Genomic DNA, 22578 nt, shown 5'->3' with positions numbered 1-22578 from the left:
GGTCTACTCTGGTCTACTGGAACTGACACTACTCCCTCACTTTGTCCATGGCTGTCCTAACTATCATTATAACCAGCACTCTCACCTTCAACACAATAATCCTCAGCGTAGTACTGGGCAGACTGAACAGTCAGAACATTCTGTCTATCAAAATAATTTGCAGAATTCTGAGGGGGAAAGGAACGCTCACTCTGGGGAAACACACCACGTCCCCTACCCCTAGGAGCTTGTTGAAAACCACCACGACCTCTTTGACCAGATACACCATTCATACGCTGTAGCAAAACCGGGCAACTGTTCTTGAAATGACCTTCCTCTCTGCAGTAAGTACACTGATTAGGGCTTAGCGGAAGTCGCGGAGCGAAAAACTCGGGCTTCTGTAACAGTCTCTGAAACTGTGTGGGGTTGCTGAAACTGAGGCTGATTCAGACGAGGCGGATAAGCTTGCTGTAAAAGAACTTTCGTCTTTAAATCTCTAGTTTTCTTCTCTGCTTTATCCTTCTCATCTTTATCCCTATTCTCGTAATATTGTGCAGTAGCCAATATCTGGGCCGACGAAGAAACAGCCCATGAACTCTCAGAGTCCTTTAACTTATTGGAAAGTTCGGGAAGCAAATTAAAGACAAATTTGTCCACAAACAACCTTTGACCACCTTCAGTGCTCATGTCCTGACCACTATGATCGTATTTATTTATTAGTAAACTGTGCGATTACTTAAAATCTTTACAGTGTAAGATACAATGAACTGCAGTAAAATGCATAAAAATACCCCCCCCCCCTCTCGGCCAAAACCAAGTAAAACCATTAGTGCAACTATGTAGTTACAAGACTGACTGTGATACTACTATTGTCCAATCAGAATTCTATTAAAAGAATGAGAGTTATAGTTTCTCCATGAGACCACGCCTACTAGAGTCTGAGAGACGTATGGAAGTTCGACATCCTCACTCACGCTGCGGAGTCAGATGACAGCTGGTGGATTCTGCATCGGACCCTTAGCCGACCCAGATTAAGTTCCTCAGTCCGATGGTTCCAATTGCTTTTTGACGTCTCCCTGGGTTAACTATCGGCTGACAACTTTGGGGAGACGGGGAAAGTGCTAAGCCCACTATCGGGGCCCATCGGATCTGTAGCCTTTAGTTGGGAATCGAGTGCCATTTTAACTTGATAGATGAACTTACCGACCCTAGCTAATAAGCAGGTCGTGGTTTCTGAGAAACACCAGTCCGAGGCCTCACTGCATGTTCTATGGCCCAGATTCCGTAATGCCGGGCGCATCAGTCGCTGTCGGTCGCTAGCCAACTTTGGGCAGCAACATAGCAGATGTAGCCAGGATTCTCTGTGATAGTTGCAAAGTCGGCAGGCAATGGCTCCGTCCGTGCGTGCCCAAATTGGGTTGAAGTCCGCGATCCTGAGGGCCAAAAGGCGCATAAACAGAATTTTCTGTCTTGCCTGGGTTGTTAATGAATCATACAGGTATGGTTGGGGTTTGCCGGGGATATAGGACTTGTCCAGGGCCAGAGTTAGTGGGTTGTGCCGGAGCGAAGAAAGGCCAAGCTCAAAAGAAATGGACTGGACTTGGCGCCTAATGGCTTGGGCCCAGGCCGAGTATGGAATTTCGTGAAGATACAGGCTCCTTCCCTCGATTTTCAGAACTTCAATGGCTAGTTCCACCTTGGAGTGCCATGGGGAGCCTGCATCGCAAAAGATGGTTTTTAGGCAGTGCTTTAAGGTGTTCTCGGGTGATTTCAGCACTCTAATGTAATATTTTAGCAAGTCCCCCAATAGTGCCAGCTCCAGTCGTTTCAGGCCTATTTCTAGTCTGAGCCTGTTGTTCCGTGCCTATAGCACCATCTTGTATGCTTTCACCTGGGCCGCTTGGACCACTTTTTCAAAAGCCCCTGGATAGGCTATGTGGCCATACGTGATGGCAGGGAGCAATTTTGCCCTGAGCACTGTCAACATCGGGTCTGCAGAAGGACTGGCCAGGCCATGGCTTAAGCGTCTTAAAGACGATATTATTTTGTTTATTTTTGGTTTAAGCTCCTTCAGGTGTTTAACTGCGGTGGCCCTCTCAGATAGCCATGTGCCCAGATAGTTGTAGGATGAGGCCGTGGTGATTCGGTGCTCCCCCAGGGACCATGAAGCTTTTGTTTTGTGATGGTATTTGATAAAGATAACTATCTTGGTCTTACTCACGTTGATACATAGCTCATTCTCCTTATTGTAGGTGGCAAGACTATTTAAGGCTCTTTGAAGCCCTACCCTGGTGTGGTCCATGATTACTGTATCGTCTGCGTACTGGAGCGTTCCCAGGACCAGCTTCCCCATTCTAGGGGGTGCTAGGTTGGCATTTTTCAGGGCTTGCCCCATGTCCGCTGTGTACAGATTAAAAAGTAGGGGGGCCAAGACGCACCCCTGCTTTAAACCAGAGTTGGTGGCAATTCTTGTGGTTGTGGTTGTAGGGCTTAGTTTTACCTGGACCCAGGTCCCCTCATAAAGTGCTGTTATGGCTTTTAGCAGGACTTTGGGGATCCCCCAGGTCTCTAGTTTTGCCCATAGCCGGCTTCTGTTCACTCGGTCAAAGGCCGTTGAATAATCTATAAAGCAACAGAACAGAGGCAACTTGTTCTTCGTGTTAGCCTTCTTCGCGAGGTACGTGAGCACTATGATGTTATCCAGCGTGGAACTGTTAGCCCTAAAGCCAGTCTGTGAGGGCGGAAGAATGCCATTCTTATCCACCCAGGTCTCCAGGTCCTTTAGGAGAAGGCGGGCATATACCTTTGCTTCAATGTCAAGAAGGGCTATGAGTCTGTAATTAGCCGGGTTCGAGTGATCGCCTTTTTTGTGGATGGGAAATAAGATTGAGCCTTTCCAGGAAATTGGCAAAATTGCGGTTGCGAATGAGTGATTGAATAAAGGAGTAAGTTTGGTTGCAAAGAAGTCTGGGGCGGTCTTAAAAACCTGGGCGGGGATCCCGTTTGGGCCAGGGGCGCCGTCGGTTCTGATGGCCTTGATGTGCTTCACTATCTCTGCCTCCGAGAATTTTCCGGGTCGGGTCGATCTTAATTCTTCAGTCCGGGCGCTTTCAGTTTTGATGGTGGCGGCTGCCGCCTTGGACCACGCGGTATTGCCAAGAGTTGGCCGGTTAGGCTCACAGGTATACAACCCCTTTGGGTACTGTTCCCACACTTTACCCGCAACACTGTTTTCCTTGTGTGCGCCTCCAGATGACAAGCTGTTGATATAGCGCCAGAGCTTGCTGTTATCTTTTTCTTTGATTAAGGAAAATACTGTCAGCCAGTTCTGTTCTGTACGCTTTCTTTTCAATTCCCAGATTTTCTTTTTGTAATTGGCTCGCAGAACGGCAATGGGGGGCGCCCCTGCCAGGAGGATGCCTTTCTGTTTTGCCCTCGCTGCCTTGTTGAGTAAATGCTTAATCTGATTCAGGCTCAGCGTTTTTAGGCGGCATGGCCTGGTGTTTTTTTGACTGCTTCTTGGTTGATAGGTGTTGCCCAGGCACTTCAATATGTCCTTGGTCATTGTTTCCCATATGTGTATGGTGTTCTCGCTGTCTTGCGGCCTTAGTTCTGCCACCCTGTTGGAAACAAATGCCGAAAGTCTATGGCTGAGATTGATCGACCATTTTATTCTTTTGAGGACTAGATGATGTTCTTCGCCTGTGGTCGTACCAATTACTTCATAGGGGTCCGCCTGTTCTCGTGTCAGGTTGAATGTGGCACGGAGGGGCCTATGGTCGCTTTCGACTCTGTCATCCACGTTGAAATTGCAAAGTTTGTGAGTCAGTCCTTCATTGGTGAAGATGTAATCTATAGTGGAGAATATGATCGATGAACGTTTCCTCAAACCTAGTAAAGAAATCAGACACACTCTCATCTTTCTTTTGTTTGCATGCTGCTAACTTATCCCAATTCACTCATAAAGGAGGCATCATAGTTTTCATTAAATTAATAATCTTACCAGGTAATTCTGCAACTAAGGGTTCAGGTTTGGCACCTCCTACCTGCTGACCATCTGCAGCAGCAATATTAACCCACGTATCTCCTAACTCTGGCGCATGATCCTCATGACGAATCTTCGCCCACAAAGGTTGAGGAACTACATTACCCATCAACATATCTATATCAGCTAAATTCATAATACACGCATCAACTGTCTGAGACAACTCCTTGTAATAACCAGCAGGATTTTTACGGGGGTCAGGTAAGGTCTGCTTAAGAGCCAAACACCTCTGCTCTCTTCCAAGGAACATGTACCCACAATCGCTGAAAATGGGCCGGTTCGGCCACAATACCCTGATTAGGATTAGCAACAACTTCCTCTCCATACAGGAGGAACCTCTCTCATAGGATACTGCTTCACTTTCCTCCTAACAGAGGGATCAGGTTCATACAATGTCTGAGGCGGAAGCCTAGATCTGAAAGCAAGTATCATCTCTACGGTGTCTGCAACATCAGACTCCACTAGCGTCCCTTTAGCAAATTCTGACTGAACATCAAGCACTTCCTGCGGAATCGGACCCCACTCATTATCTTCCCATTCCTGACGAAGAAAAGTACACATTACATCAAAAACATACCTTTGCTTAGGCAGATCCCACTGAAAGAAAACATCCATAACCGCTTGCAAATCATACCTAGAAGCATTTAAAACCCATCTACGAGCCAGTAGATCCAACACTGTCCGCTCTTCCGAACTAGGAAGCTGACTACGACTCTGCATACGTTCCGAAACAGGGGTCATATTCAGTGACCCAAACAGTGGAGACGAAAGATTAGCAACAGTCTCAGTCATTCGTTTTCGAGTAGAAGGAGAAGAAGTGGACATAAAGACAGGAGAATGAATGTTTTGAGGCAAAAGAGGTGTAGGGACAAAAGTAGCAGGAGTCGGAGATACAGGAATGGAAGGCAAAGGAGTTTGAGGCAAAGCTGATAGCAAAGCTGGTGACCTTAGAGGGGGTTGCACCATAGGAGGGAGAACATTCTGTAGAGCAACGGGTGGCTGAACAACAGCAGGAGGCTGAACAACAAAGGGTGCAACAACCGGGGGTAATGGAGGCGCAGTAGCACCCTGCACATAAGGGGGTGACAATCTCAATAAATGAGACATCAAAGGATCTTTTTCAGAATCTTCAATCACTTTTGGAGGAGAAGGCGGCAAGGCCGGATAACATTTATCGATGGCCATGCAACGTTGTCTATCTGAGACTTCACTCGCACGCTCTTCTCCATCTTCCTTAAACTGCCTACCAGCTTGTAGTACTGACATATTCTTATCTTTCCTATCTCTCTTTGCTTGCTTAATTTCTCGCTGTTTGGCTTCCTTACGCCAAAGGCGGAAAGAGTCAAATATCGCCGGCCGGGCTTTCTTTTTAAATAGCGCAACTTCCAGATTATCTAAAATATTTAATTCGAAACTACCATATTGGGGCCATCGTAAAACACATCTTTCCTAGTATAGCGGACCCACACTTCGTTATAAGTGATAGGACCCACTCCGTGTTTTGAATAGAGCTCATAAGTCGGAGTTCCAACAGGAGGTATCGGACACGAATACTCCAATCGGGAATCCCTATTGCAACCACAACTAAACCATTTCCTAATTTTGCTAAGACCAGGCATCTTATAGCTCACTAATCTAGCTTCAAACTTCAAGGGGTTATCAACTATCGATACACTCGTAAATATACGAGCCACTCGGCTTCGACTATTGCAATAACCGAATCAAAACCAAGAACTAAAACAAAGTTGTGGGAGCCACCCACTTATACTTAACCAAAATATCTGTCACGCCACTAGAAGACCGTCTATCGTCTCGCTTTACAAAGGATCAATCAAGGGTCCAAGACAGGGCGGCAGTCAGGGCAGCAGTCCTTCGTAGCCGTTGGAAAGCGGGAAGCCTCGCAGAAAAAACCTTCTGTCCACGTCGACATGCAGGGGTCAATGAAGTGGCAGCCTTCCTCCAGAATTTCCTCACGTGGCTCCTCGCAATCCTCGGGCTTGGACTGGTACCGCTGAAGTCGCCCCACGTTTGGGCGCCAACTGAAGAACCGAGTTTTCAGAACCCAGCGGCGCCAGGGACACACCCAAAGTCTTCGGATTCACCTGTCTTGGTATACAGAGACACGGAATACTTCTAGGTGGCGTCAGAGATCAAATTTATTAGCTGCAGCTAGTAACAGTAATCCCAGCAATACAACACGGTGTACAACTCAGGAAACTGCTCAAATTCGTAGAGCAAGACATCACTTTTTATACATATTTCGCTCATTATAAATGTACACCCACTGCGACAAATACTGACGAATGAAATACATTTTCCCACACATTATCACATTGCAAAAGGCTCGATTTACATTGTACCAACCCATAAGTTAATTATTAGGAATGTCCCAAATTCAATTCCCACAAGCCGGACAAACCCATAATTGAAAGCACTACCCATGTAATGAAAAGTCGTAAGAAAAGAAACAATTCAGATGCTGAATAGGATAAGATATCTGCAAGGAACTTAAAGTTAACGAGCTCCTGAACATTGATTGGCAATTTCAGACAACGATCAGCTAGAGAAATTGGCCTCGCAAAAGGGTCAGTTTCAGGTGACGGGGTCAGCGTCCTGCAGTTCACTCACAAGTCAGAAAAGGCCTAGTTAATACGTACATGAACAACGAAGCCCATGCAACTTTGTTCGTTCGTTTACCTCCACGGCCTACGTGAGGGCAACACAAAATGGCGTCACGAACAACTCAAACAAAATGGAGTCTGGTCCCGAAAATCACAAAACCTCACAGTCTCCTTCATCTTCAGTTTCCTTTGCTACTAGTTCCTCTCCTGTTTTACAGAATATGTTGTCTCCTGTTCTGGTGTCGGATTCCCCTACAGCCCGACAACGATTAGTTAATACTGTTTCTGGTCTCTTATCTCCTTTTCTTGGGCCTTTTTCTTTTTCTCCTGCTTCATCTCGAAGGCAATCTCGTAGTCAGATTCCAGGTTCGGAAGAGCGGATTACGTGAGATTCTCTCGCTCGTAATTGGATCATGAGTGATCTACAGTATAGTGCGCGTGATATTTTAGACACTTTTCTACAATGGAATGCGCACACGCAGAGGTATGTCTTTAATGTTATGTGTAACACTCTTATCAAAGGGTGGGGAGATACGGATCTAGATTTACCTCCTCAGGGTTTGTTCGAGATACAGGATCAATTTGATAAGGGACTTATTGTGGGTCCTGATGTAGAACATGCTGTTCAAAAGCTTGTTACTTTCAGGTCTTCCTTTTTCTCTCAAGCTCATCTTGAACCTGATTCTGCGGTTCGGCGTAAAATGAAACAATATCCTATGCGAGAAGTTCCTCCAATATGGAGAGATGAGGTTCCTCAGGCAGGTGCTAATCCAGCCATTCCAGCTCATTTCCAGCGTATATGGGTACATGATCCTTAGAAAAGATCGGAAGTCTTGGCGCTTAAACAGTTCTTACCGGACCCTCGTAAGAATCCTGCTGGGTATTATAAAGAGTTGTCCCCGACTGTCGATGCGTGTATCATGAATTTGGCAGATATTGATTTACTGATGGGAAATGTAGTCCCACAAGCTCTATGGGCTAAAATTCGTAGGGAAGATCATGCCCAAGCTTTAGGTGGAGATTGGGCTGCTATAGCGGCCGCAGATGCAGGACAGATAGGTGGTGCTAAACCTGATGATTTGATTACGGAATTACCTGGTAGAATAATAGCTCTTATGAAGACGATGATGCCTGCTGTACGCGTTAACTGGGATAAGTTGGCAGCGTGCAAACAAAAGACGGATGAAAGTGTCTCCGATTTTCTTACCCGTTTCGAAGAAACTTTCATCGACCATAGTGGTCAAGATATGAGTACTGAAGGCGGACAGCAGTTATTCGTAGATAAATTTGTCTTTAATCTACTTCCGGAATTATGGCATAAACTAAAACAATCAGAGAGTTCGTGGGCTGTTTCATCGACTGCCCAGATATTAGCTACTGCTCAGCATTATGAGAATATGGATAAGGAAGAAAAGGAAAAAGTGGAGAAAAAGACTAAAGAATTGAAAATGAAGATTCTTTTGCAACAGGCTTATCCCCCTCGTTCTGCTCAGTCCGAATCGCAGCAGCCTCCACAGTTTCAGAGATTGTTGCAGAAACCTACACCTTTTGTTCCGCGACCTCCGTTGGGTCCTAATCAATGCGCCTACTGTAAAGAGGAAGGTCATTTTAAAATTAATTGTCCGGTTTTACTACAACGTGCTGGTGGAGAATTTGTACCACGAGGTCGTGGTGGTTTTCAGTCAGCGCCTAAGGGTAGAGGGCGAGGTGATTGGCCTCAAGGACAGCGTTCCTTACCCCCGCAGAACACTATAAATTATTTTGATCAACAGAATTCTCAGTCCGCGCAATATTATAATGACGATTATTGTGCAGAAGATGAAAGCCCCGATTTTCATACTAGCTAGGATAGCCATAGACGAAGTAAGGGAGTCGTATCAGTTCCAGTGGATCAGAATGGACCTTATGTCGATGTTGTAGCATTGGGTGTTACAGAACCATTTCTTTTGGATACTGGTGCAATGAGCAGTTCTATCGTTCATTCCAAACTCCATGGGGCACCTTTGTCTGGCTTAACAAATGTTTCCGTAGGATTCTCTGGCGCCCCGGTTAGTAATCTCTAATAAAAGAGAGAGGGACCCAAATACCAAAGGGATAGGGTACCAGTATTAGACGTTATGTCAAAATAGAAATTCCCTTTGGGCACATTCAGTATAGAGACATCAACTTCTCAAACCAGATTAAACAGTAAACATTCAGACACACTAAGGAGCAATGCATAAGTCACAAGATTATGTAAAAACGGTAAATTCGGTATACACAGTTTATTTATACTTAAAACAGCAATATAAAAAAACAATTTAAAAATATATAAAAACTTGGGAACACAGAGAATAAATCAAAGGAACAAATCAAATACATGAATTCATTCAATCTATTTCCTAAAGCTGTAAGGGAAAATACAAAAAGGTATATTCAGCAACAATCAGAATATTCCTAAATTGATATGTGTTGTGCTATTCCCTTAGTTTCGGCGCGTTTCAACGGACAAATAGTATATGGCCGCCTTCATCAGGAAAATATTGACTGTCTTCCCTAGATATCTGAAATTAGATAAAATATACCTCAGTTGCTCTACTATGGAAAAATCCATATAACTCTGTACATAAAACTAACCGTAATAACAAAAATACATGTCACCAAGCTATTGCTCTTCATCACAGTATATCACATCCTCCATTAGCTAGTACAAAACATCCACTTTTTTACACATGCACGTATAAATCTAAAACATCATTGATGCATGTTTTTGTAACACTTTATACATATATACATATATACCTTTTGTGCCCACTGTTTCACAAAAGCAGATCTTATATTGCCCTTCATCATAGTATATCTCATCCTCCATTGGCTAGTACAAAGCATCCACTTTTTTACATCTGCACGTATAGATCTAAAACTTCATTAATGCTTGTATTTGTAACACTTTGTACATATATACATATACCTTTTGTGCCCACTGGTTCACAGAAGCAGATCTTATATTAATCATACGAAGACACGAAATAATACGCAAGTGTCTATTTATACATGGTATTAACAGGTGAGTCCTATTTACATGTTGGTTATTACCATATATTGTATCCCTCATAAGCGAGGATGATTTCATAAATGTGACCAGTCAGTATGGTTCATCCTGGTTAGTAAATAACAGCACACGCCGTCTATCTTCACCTAACGGGGGGCAAATAACCATATATGCTAAAGTACCCGTCAACACCCCCTGATGTAATGAAATCACTAACCTTGTAGACAAATACTTATCATCGGAGTAGGGGAATGATGCCTCCTTTCTCTCGATAGTAATGAAGATACTTAAAGTAGACGGGGATTGTATGGACAATAGTTCGATCACTGTAACGAGAAAGAGTCACAATGTATATATGTACATTAAACAGGGCTCCTAGTAAATCGATACTACACTGATCCAACTTATTAACGATAAATCACAGCAGGACAATATCGTGTTTAAGTCTCAAGAGTTACCGCCCGTATGTGCACATATGCCAGTGTAATACTTACATCCTATTTAATTTTTGTCTAGACTCAAATGGCTGGGAATAAGATAGTTCTTGACGAGTGAAAACGACACCTGTAAGAGAATAATATTTACATATCTATCATGATCCCAGTAGCCTACACTCAATTTAGTATCAGCCAAGGAGTTTAAAGGAACTGTTTATTTAATAGTATACTCACTTCTCAGTCGTTATTATAGGTCCCCACTACACGCGGTATACTGTCCAGATCGCAGAAAGGTAGTACAAATCCGTGTATTTAGCAGAATCTGTAAAATTCTAAAAGAATCGAAAGGTGGATAAATCAAGTTTCAAAATATCCGAAAGGCCCACTTATCTACAATGTTACGCGTTCTTCGTGGTTTAGGCTATAGGGGCAGATTTGATGCTTACACACATATTCCTATGTATATGCGTGCTCACGAGTTAAGGGCCTCTTTCGTCTTTCCTTCTCGTATTACCCTGCCTCTGTGAAAAAAGATTTCACAGGCTTTAATATGGCATGCACAGGGTCCTGAACCATCTAAATCTCATTCCCCTAAACGCACCTTAGTTTAAAATGCGTCTTGTGTCCCGCGTGTAATCCGGTTGTCTTCAACAGAAAGCACAATTCCTCGTAACTTGAGAACTTATATATACCTAATTGCGCGCCATCACAATCAAACTCACTGGCGTATCCGACGCTCGACATAGACGGCGGACAAATATGCTCGACATAGAAGTAGGACAATACGTAGTCAAAATCATTGAAAAGACTACATTGTTAGTAAACCTATAAATAGGTTGGGAATACGACGAAATTGGAAGAATTATCCCGTGTTAGTAAACCTCACCAAATATTTGCCGATATGGTTGAATATAATACCCTATGAATATAGGTGTATAGTAATACGGAGGTATCAACAAACACTGGCATATCTTGAACCATGATGAGGAAAATGCGTTAGAGAGACCTCTCTTTGCGTTTAAAAAGAATATAAACCTGCGTGACCTATTAGTGCATACCTATAGAGAGGAATCAGGAGACAATCAGAGAACTCTTGATAACACTAAAGTAGTGGGAACCTCCAAGTGTGGAATGTGTAACATCTGTGCACAATGTATAGTGTCATCTGAAATTACATGTAATGAGAAAACTATAAAATGTAAGACGCATAACAACTGTAGGAGCAAAAATGTGACCTATCTCCTGCAGTGTCCTTGCGGGCTTTGCTATGTTGGAGAAACTGGGAGAGAGGCAAGGACTCGTCTCCAGGAGCATGGATCAGCAATTAAAACCAGAAAAATTACCGCTCCAATTGTCTCACATTTTTTAGAAAAACAACATGGTGAATGTGACTTAAGATGGTTCATACTGGAGAGGGTAAAGATAGGGAAAAGAGGTGGGAACATTATCAATGCACGAAAGAATAGAGAGCAATGGTATATTTCCCATCTAAATACAGTCAGATTTGGACTCAATTCCCGCGAAGAATGGGAACGTATAGTTGGTGGTAAATAAAACAACTCTAGAGAAAGTAATTCTTGATAGTGATCTCCTACTTAATATATCTAAAGGCCCTTATGGACATATGTTTGAAATAACATTGACAAACAACCACGATGAGGTTGGATGAGCGCAATGACATAGATCGGTTTCTGGCTCATGTGAGCGTATGGAATTGGAAATCTCACTAATGTTTCAGATTTTTAATCTGACCCAATTATCAACATTATATATAGAGCAAATATACAGATATTATTTATGCTGAAAACATTCCTAAATGTATGGTCCGTTGGAAGCATCAGTGTACTTTAACAGTCTCAATATAACGATTATGTTGATACCTCCGTTTTACTATACACCTATATTCATAGGGTATTATATTCAACCATATCGGCAAATATTTGGTGAGGTTTCCTAACACGGGATAATTCTTCCAATTTCATCGTATTCCCAACCTATTTCTAGGTTTACTAACAATGTAGTCTTTTCAATGATTTTGACTATGTATTGTCCTACTTCTATGTCGAGCATATTTGTCCGCCGTCTATGTCGAGCGTCGGATACGCCGGTGAGTTTGATTGTGATGGCGCGCAATTAGGTATATATAAGTTCTCAAGTTACGAGGAATTGTGCTTTCTGTTGAAGACGACCGGATTACACGCGGGACACGAGACGCATTTTAAACTAAGGTACGTTTGCGTTTAGGGGAATGAGATTTGGATGGTTCGGGACCCTGTGCATGCCATATTAAAGCCTGTGAAATCTTTTTTCACATAGGCTGCGTAATACGAGAAGGAAAGACGAAAGAGGCCCTTAACTCGTGAGCACGCATATACATAGGAATATGTGTGTAAGTATCAAATCTGCCCCTATAGCCTAAACCACGAAGAACGCGTAACATTGTAGATAAGTGGGCCTTTCGGATATTTTGAAAGTTGATTTATCCACCTTTCGATTCTTTTAGAATTTTACAAATTCTGCTAAATACACGGATTTGTACTACCTTTCTGCGATCTGGACAGTGTACCGCGTGTAGTGGGGACCTATAATAACGACTGAGAAGTGAGTATACTATTAAATAAACAGTTCCTTTAAACTCCTTGGCTGATATTAATTGAGTGTAGGCTACTGGGATCATGATAGATATGTAAATATTATTCTCTTACAGGTGTCGTTTTCACTCGTCAAGAACTATCTTATTCCCAGCCATTTGAGTCTTGACAAAAATTAAATAGGATGTAAGTATTACACTGGCATATGTGCACATACGGGCGGTAACTCTTGAGACTTAAACACGATATTGTCCTGCTGTGATTTATCGTTGATAAGTTGGATCAGTGTAGTATCGATTTACTAGGAGCCCTGTTTAATGTACATATATACATCGTGGCTCTTTCTCGTTACAGTAATCGAACTATTGTCCATACAATCCCCGTCTACTTTTAGTATCTTCATTACTATCGAGAGAAAGGAGGCATCATTCCCCTACTCCGATGATAAGTATTTGTCTACAAGGTTAGTGATTTCATTACATCAGGGGGTGTTGACGGGTACTTTAGCATATATGGTTATTTGCCCCCGTTAGGTGAAGATAGACGGCGTGTGCTGTTATTTACTAACCAGGATGAACCATACTGACTGGTCACATTTATGAAATCATCCTCGCTTATGAGGGATACAATATATGGTAATAACCAACATGTAAATAGGACTCACCTGTTAATACCATGTATAAATAGACACTTGCGTATTATTTCGTGTCTTCGTATGATTAATATAAGATCTGCTTCTGTGAAACAGTGGGCACAAAGGATATATATATATATATGTACAAAGTGTTACAAATACAAGCATTAATGAAGTTTTAGATCTATACGTGCAGATGTAAAAAAGTGGATGCTTTGTACTAGCCAATGGAGGATGAGCTATACTATGATGAAGGGCAATATAAGATCTGCTTTTGTGAAACAGTGGGCACAAAAGGTATATATATATATATGTGTAAAGTGTTACAAAAACATGCATCAATGATGTTTTAGATTTATACGTGCATGTGTAAAAAAGTGGATGTTTTGTACTAGCTAATAGAGGATGTGATATACTGTGATGAAGAGCAATAGCTTGGTGACATGTATTTTTGTTATTACGGTTAGTTTTATGTACAGAGTTATATGGATTTTTCCATAGTAGAGCAACAAAGGTATATTTTATCTAATTTCAGATATCTTGGGAAGACAGTCAATATTTTCCTGATGAAGGCGGCCATATACTATTTGTCCGTTGAAACGCCTCGAAACTAAGGGAATAGCACAACACGTATCAATTTAGGAATATTCTGATTGTTGCTGAATATACCTTTTTGTATTTTCCCTTACAGCTTTAGGAAATAGATTGAATGAATTCATGTATTTGATTTGTTCCTTTGATTTATTCTCTGTGTTCCCAAGTTTTTATATATTTTTAAATAGTTTTTTTATATTGCTGTTTTAAGTATAGATAAACTGTGTATACCGAATTTACCGTTTTTACATAATCTTGTGACTTATGTATTGCTCCTTAGTGTGTCTGAATGTTTACTGTTTAATCTGGTTTGAGAAGTTGATGTCTCTATACTGAATGTGCCCAAAGGGAATTTCTATTTTGACATAATGTCTAATACTGGTACCCTATCCCTTTGGTATTTGGGTCCCTCTCTCTTTTATTAGAGATTTTTTGTACGGTCCTTTGGGCTGGAGAGTTTTTTCTTATGAAATTGATATCATTTCTATAATTGTGCAATGGATCAGATTAAGACCTTTGGGTTTAGCGATGACCAACTGCGCCGTATTATTAATATCAAGAAAGGAAATAGAATCACTGTTGTGTCAGGTAAGGGAGAAAATTGGGGAAAACTATTGAACCTAAAAAAGAAGCTCATACGCACAGAAGCTCACGCAGACTTTTTAACGGAATATTGGTCTGCAGGTTCGCAATGAACCTGGTCTCTTCACTGAGATTAGAAAATTTCTGGAAACATGGACACTGATCTCGAATAGATGTAGTAGAGATTGGAGGCTCCTAATTATCGAAACTGCTCAAGGGCTTATTATACTTGAGCAAGAGGAGATAGAGAAATTAGAAACCGAGCTTAAAAACTGTCCTGCATTGGAAGAGGCGAAAAAGAAACTTGCGGATATTAACAAAGATGTTGAAGGATACAGTGACTATTTGTTGAATAAGAAAACAAATAAACTTAAAAAGGACATCGAACGTTTCTCGGTTGAAAACGTTTACCCCTATTTAAGAGAGAATTATTACCAAAATAAAAACGATGGTAACTGGGATAGACCACAAAATCATCAAATCTATTCCAGAGGGGGCAACAAACAGGTCACTTTTTCAGATACATCAGGCTCGGGAAGTGAAGAGGAAGACTGCCTAGATAATGAAATAGGTAGAAATGGACATGACCAAAGCCATTTTTTAGAGTCGCGCCCAAGGAGGGCGCAGAGGTACAATGGAAACCAAGGGCGGGGCCAATTCAACCGTGGCCGACAACAACAATACAACCGAGCACCTCCGCAGCAGGAGTATATGAACACGCGGAGCAAACAATACTGGAGACCAGCAAACTACCAGTAATTAATCTATCAAACAAGGAACTTAGCAGTGTAGAGATAGATATTCTCAGTAGGGGCTTTAGTTTTGTCCCCTCTACCAACCTAGATAGATTCCAACTAGAGAAAGATCTTCGGTCATTTTTTAGGAAAATAAGACTTAAACGATTTTTTGAAAATAGAGAGAGTAGGGTCCACGAAAATATCTCTGGACTGAAACCTAAGTCAACTTTTACACCTACCTTGGCTATGGTGGGTAAAAACATTGAGGCCTTCGAGATGGCAGTTGAGAGTGGGATACACAGTCTTATAGACAATGGTAAAAACTCCACTCCTTCAATGTCTCTAAAACTGAAAAAGCTGCATTGGAGAAATTGAAGAATGACAACTCTCTCACAATAAAGCCAGCAGACAAAGGGGGAGGCGTAGTTGTCTTTGATACTCTCAACTACGAGGAGAGGATGCGTACATTGTTGGAGGTCAAGGAACACTATGCCCGTACCAATGCCAACAGTCTCACAAGGATATCTCGTGAATGTCTGACCCTTTTAACCAATCCTAGGGATGAGGGTCATATCTGTGAGGAGGAGTTTAAATTCCTCAATAACACAGAACCGAAAACTCCAGCAATCTATGGCCTTCCAAAAGTCCATAAACATAGATTAGACCCCCTATGAGGCCCATTGTAAGTAGTATCGACTCCTTGCTTGAGCCGATAAGCAAGTATGTAGATCATTTTCTGAGGCCCTTGGTGTGTAAGCTCAAATCATATGTGAGGGACTCAGCCCACATTATCTCACTTGTTGAGGGGTTACCGTTCTGTGAAGAGACTCAATGTCTAGTAACCATGGACATTGAGTCTCTTTACACGAATATTCCTCAAGCAGACACAGTGGAGGTCATTTATGACCTTTTATCCAACGAAGATTTGGGTGGCGCCAACGGGGATTTTATTGTGGACTGTGTACGACTTATTTTGACAAATAATGTCTTTCTTTTCAAAAATGAATATTACAGACAACTAAAAGGGACCAGCATGGGGGCTACATGTGCCCCTAGTCTGGCCTGCCTATATGTGGGCAATTTTGAGTCTAAACATATTGACAACGAGATGGCCCCTTTTTTGAAAATATAGCGGGCTGGTACCGCTATATCGATGATATCTTTTTTATTTGGGAAGGTACTATTGAGCTGTTGAATGAGTGTTTGGTTTGGATTAATCTGGGTGATCCGAATCTCAAATTCACCTCCACATACAGTACCACAAAAGTGGACTTTCTTGATATTTCCATCAGGAATTCTGAGGGTGCACTATCAGTTGAACTGTATACTAAGCCCGTGGCCAAAAACACCCTTCTCCATTTCTCTAGTTTTCACCCCAAATCACAAAGAGAGAGCATTCCCTTTAGTCAATTCCTCCGTCTTCGGAGGAATTGTTCTGATATAAATGATTACTACAAACATGCAGAAGTACTTAAAGAGAAATTCAAGGAGAGAGGATACCCCAAAAAACTGCTGTCCCACTCTTTGAAGAGAGCAAGATTTTACGATTGAGATGCCTTGATACAAAAAACAAGAACAGAAAAAAGTCCCATGAACAAGGTAGTGTTTGTAAGCAAATTCTCACATATAAGTAACCAAATAAAGAATGTGGTGAACAAACACTGGCATATCTTGAACCATGATGAGGAAAATTCGTTAGAGAAACCTCTCTTTGCGTTTAAAAAGAATAAAAACCTGCGTGACCTATTAGTGCATACCTATAGAGAGGAATCAGGAGACAATCAGAGAACTCTTGATAACACTAAAGTAGTGGGAACCTCCAAGTGTGGAATGTGTAACATCTGTGCACAATGTATAGTGTCATCTGAAATTACATGTAATGAGAAAACTATAAAATGTAAGACGCATAACAACTGTAGGAGCAAAAATGTGATCTATCTCCTGCAGTGTCCTTGCGGGCTTTGCTATGTTGGAGAAACTGGGAGAGAGGCAAGGACTCGTCTCCAGGAGCATAGGTCAGCAATTAAAACCAGAAAAATTACCGCTCCAATTGTCTCACATTTTTTAGAAAAACAACATGGTGAATGTGACTTCAGATGGTTCATACTGGAGAGGGTAAAGATAGGGAAAAGAGGTGGGAACATTATCAATGCACGAAAGAATAGAGAGCAATGGTATATTTCCCATCTAAATACAGTCAGATTTGGACTCAATTCCCGTGAAGAATGGGAACGTATAGTTGGTGGTAAATAAAACAACTCTAGAGAAAGTAATTCTTGATAGTGATCTCCTACTTAATATATCTAAAGGCCCTTATGGACATATGTTTGAAATAACATCGACAAACATCCACGATGAGGTTGGATGAGCGCAATGACATAGATCGGTTTCTGGCTCATGTGAGCGTATGGAATTGGAAATCTCACTAATGTTTCAGATTTTTAATCTGACCCAATTATCAACATTATATATAGAGCAAATATACAGATATTATTTATGCTGAAAATATTCCTAAATATATGGTCCGTTGGAAGCATCAGTGTACTTTAACAGTCTCAATATAACGATTATGTTGATACTTCCGTATTACTATACACCTATATTCATAGAGTATTATATTCAACCATATCGGCAAATATTTGGTGAGGTTTACTAACACGGGATAATTCTTCCAATTTCGTCGTATTCCCAACCTATTTCTAGGTTTACTAACAATGTAGTCTTTTCAATGATTTTGACTACGTATTGTCCTACTTCTATGTCGAGCATATTTGTCCGCCGTCTATGTCGAGCGTCGGATACGCCGGTGAGTTTGATTCTGATGGCGCGCATTTAGGTATATATAAGTTCTCAAGTTACGAGGAATTGTGCTTTCTGTTGAAGACGACCGGATTACACGCGGGACACGAGACGCATTTTAAACTAAGGTACATTTGCGTTTAGGGGAATGAGATTTAGATGGTTCAGGACCCTGTGCATGCCATATTAAAGCCTGTGAAATATTTTTTCACAGAGGCTACGTAATACGAGAAGGAAAGATGAAAGAGGCCCTTAACTCGTGAGCACGAATATACATAGGAATATGTGTGTAAGTATCAAATCTGCCCCTATAGCCTAAACCACGAAGAACGCGTAACATTGTAGATAAGTGGGCCTTTCGGATATTTTGAAAGTTGATTTATCCACCTTTCGATTCTTTTAGAATTTTACAAATTCTGCTAAATACACGGATTTGTACTACCTTTCTGCGATCTGGACAGTGTACCGCGTGTAGTGGGGACCTATAATAACGACTGAGAAGTGAGTATACTATTAAATAAACAGTTCCTTTAAACTCCTTGGCTGATACTAAATTGAGTGTAGGCTACTGGGATCATGATAGATATGTAAATATTATTCTCTTACAGGTGTCGTTTTCACTCGTCAAGAACTATCTTATTCCCAGCCATTTGAGTCTTGACAAAAATTAAATAGGATGTAAGTATTACACTGGCATATGTGCACATACGGGCGGTAACTCTTGAGACTTAAACACGATATTGTCCTGCTGTGATTTATCGTTGATAAGTTGGATCAGTGTAGTATCGATTTACTAGGAGCCCTGTTTAATGTACATATATACATTGTGGCTCTTTCTCGTTACAGTGATCGAACTATTGTCCATACAATCCCCGTCTACTTTTAGTATCTTCATTACTATCGAGAGAAAGGAGGCATCATTCCCCTACTCAGGGGGTGTTGACGGGTACTTTAGCATATATGGTTATTTGCCCCCGTTAGGTGAAGATAGACGGCGTGTGCTGTTATTTACTAACCAGGATGAACCATACTGACTGGTCACATTTATGAAATCATCCTCGCTTATGAGGGATACAATATATGGTAATAACCAACATGTAAATAGGACTCACCTGTTAATACCATGTATAAATAGACACTTGCGTATTATTTCGTGTCTTCGTATGATTAATATAAGATCTGCTTCTGTGAAACAGTGGGCACAAAAGGTATATGTATATATGTACAAAGTGTTACAAATACAAGCATTAATGAAGTTTTAGATCTATACGTGCAGATGTAAAAAAGTGGATGCTTTGTACTAGCCAATCGAGGATGAGATATACTATGATGAAAGGCAATATAAGATCTGGTTTTGTGAAACAGTGGGCACAAAAGGTATATATGTATATATGTATAAAGTGTTAGAAAAACATGCATCAATGAGGTTTTAGATTTATACGTGCATGTGTAAAAAAGTGGATGTTTTGTACTAGCTAATGGAGGATTTGATATACTGTGATGAAGAGCAATAGCTTGGTGACATGTATTTTTGTTATTACGGTTAGTTTTATGTACAGAGTTATATGGATTTTTCCATAGTAGAGCAACTAAGGTATATTTTATCTAATTTCAGATATCTTGGGAAGACAGTCAATATTTTCCTGATGAAGGCGGCCATATACTATTTGTCCGTTGAAACACGTCGAAACTAAGGGAATAGCACAACACGTATCAATTTAGGAATATTCTGATTGTTGCTGAATATACCTTTTTGTATTTTCCCTTACAGCTTTAGGAAATAGATTGAATGAATTCATGTATTTGATTTGTTCCTTTGATTTATTCTCTGTGTTCCCAAGTTTTTATATATTTTTATATATTTTTTAATTGGTTTTTAGGTCTCGTGACCTATCAGAGAGAAGCGAGACTATAGGGCTTTAAACAAAGCTTAACTAACTTTGGCGATTTGGTGCTGTGCAAAGTTCAGTCAACTACCCTTGATGCACGGACAACCTTTGAAGAAAGAAAGTGAAAAGCATGTACCCTCACCGTCACCCTCACCCTCACTCACCCTCAACGCCTCACCCTCACTCACCCTCAACCCCTCACCCTCACTCACCCTCACCCTCACTCACCCTCACTCACCCTCAACCCCTCACCCTCAACCCCTCACCCTCACACCCTCACCCTCACTCACCCTCAACCCCTCACCCTCACTCACCCTCAACCCCTCACCCTCACTCACCCTCACCCTCACCCTCACTCACCCTCACCCTCACTCACCCTCAACCCCTCACCCTCACTCACCCTCACCCTCACCCTCACTCACCCTCACTCACCCTCACCCTCACTCACCCTCACCCTCACCTTCACTCACCCTAAACCCCTCACCCTCACTCACCCTCAACCCCTCACCCTCACCCTCACCCTCACTCACCCTCACCCTCACTCACCCTCAACCCTTCACCCTCAACCCCTCACTCACCCTCACTCTCCCTCACCCTCAACCCCTCACCCTCAACCCCTCACCCTCACTCACCCTCACCCACCCTCACCCTCACTCACCCTCAACCCCTCACCCTCACTCACCCTCACCCTCACTCACCCTCAACCCCTCACCCTCACCCTCACTCACCCTCACTCACCCTCAACCCCTCACCCTCACTCACCCTCACCCTCACTCACCCTCACTCACCCTCACCCTGAGGAAAGTCGAATTTTGCCTTGTCATGTGTCCCTACGTGTTCCCCATTGTATGTTATATGTGCATGATCGATATGCATATGTTCCCCCTTGACCGAATAAAGACGCAATTATAGTTGTGTCCAACGTTAGTATGCCAGTTATCCAGTCCTCGTGAAAGCAACGAGTATTAGGCCTATGTTGCCAACGTTTTACATTGTGCACGTTAATTCATCGAGTTGTCCCCGTTTCTAGGCCTCATAGGGCCCGGACACCAGATTCGAGCTCCAGTCTTCTGAAACCACTCCGAGGAGCGATACAGCCCCTCCCGCATCCCTGACCCTTCACTTACTCTCTGCCAAGCAGCGCGGTGCCCGGCCTGGCCTGCCTGCCTGTCTGCCAAGAATATGTTATGCCTCTAGTTATCAGTTTATCTCCCCGGCTTCACATTCCTCAGCTAACGAACCGCATAAACATCTTCAGCTATAGTCTAGTCTTCCTGTCTCCATGCAAGAGAATTACTGAATTAGTATTCATAGAAGATTCATGGCACACGCAATACATGTAGAATATATGCATGCACCAGCCTTAGTGTCAAGTAGCCTTTGCCCTGATGACATTTAGATTCTATCAACATGTACTCCAAACACCAGATACCAGATATACTATAGGTACATGTCGTCCTGACATCCCAGACTTTAGTCTCCTCTTCTAGTGCCAGAAGTCAGAGCCCCAGCTCTCCCCAGTTACACGTCATGGCCCGTTTGCGCGCACCAGTAGGTTAAAGGTTCCAGCTGCCCAGGTAGCCCCCTCCATGTATCCACCCATTTATGACACTTCTGTGACATTTACATCACATGTCTCCGTGCACGTCCTGTGCACGCCTTCTTTGTACGCCCATATGTTCTTATCTTTCGTTTGTCACTTGTTACGCCTACTGTATGCAATGCAATTATACTGTTTTACTATATATACTGTATAATGTTAATGAAATGCTAGCTGTCCCTTTTTATGCTTGTGTCTGTCCCTTCCTGAGCCTTTGCAGGTGATGGAACCCGATGGTCCATTGGCTCGAGCCATCTGATTAAAGCCCATTCTGACTCAGATATCACGGATCCTGCCTCTTATTTATTGAGCTATCCTTTTCAGTTAATGCATAGAAAAATAGTACCGGTATTTAATTATTTATTTACCACAACCCACCCTCACTCACCCTCACCCTCACTCACCCTCACTCACCCTCACTCACCCTCACCCTCACTCACCCTCACTCACCCTCTCACCCTCACCCTCACCCTCACTCACCCTCACCCTCATTCACCCTCACCCTCACTCACCCGCACCCTCACCCTCACTCACCCTCAACCCCTCACACTCACTCACCCTCACTCACCCTCAACCCCTCACCCTCACTCACCCTCAACCCCTCACCCTCACTCACCCTCAACCCCTCACCCACCCTCAACCCCTCACCCTCACTCACCCTCAACCCCTCACCCTCAACCCCTCACTCTCACTCACCCTCACTCACCCTCAACCCCTCACCCTCACTCACCCTCACCCGCACTCACCCTCACTCACCCTCAACCCCTCACCCTCACCCTCACTCACCCTCACCCTCACCCTCACTCACCCTCAACCCCTCACCCTCACTCACCCTCAACCCCTCACCCTCACTCACCCTCAACCCCTCACCCTCACTCACCCTCAACCCCTCACCCTCACTCACCCTCACCCTCACTCACCCTCACCCTCACCCTCACTCACCCTCACTCACCCTCACCCTCACTCACCCTCACTCACCCTCACCCTCACTCACCCTCACCCTCACTCACCCTCACCCTCACTCACCCTCACCCTCACT

At 42.6% G+C, this 22578-nt stretch overlaps 1 long non-coding RNA gene across 1 annotated transcript; it reads right to left on the bottom strand.

Annotated features, from left to right (window-relative positions):
- Nucleotides 1–9009: 9009 nt before the first annotated feature.
- LOC144785269 (uncharacterized) lies at nt 9010–10757 on the bottom strand. Its single transcript, XR_013601819.1, has 5 exons — nt 10715–10757; nt 10348–10445; nt 10171–10240; nt 9894–10002; nt 9010–9188 (listed from the first exon to the last, which is right to left on the bottom strand). It is a non-coding gene; the product is annotated as an uncharacterized LOC144785269 (long non-coding RNA).
- Between the last annotated feature and the right edge of the window lie 11821 nt (nt 10758–22578).

This window comes from Lissotriton helveticus, chromosome 10, assembly GCF_964261635.1.
Source record: "Lissotriton helveticus chromosome 10, aLisHel1.1, whole genome shotgun sequence".
NCBI classification, from domain to species: Eukaryota; Metazoa; Chordata; class Amphibia; order Caudata; family Salamandridae; genus Lissotriton; species Lissotriton helveticus.
Note: the sequence above shows the minus strand (reverse complement) of the source record. Positions and strands in the feature narration are given on the sequence as shown.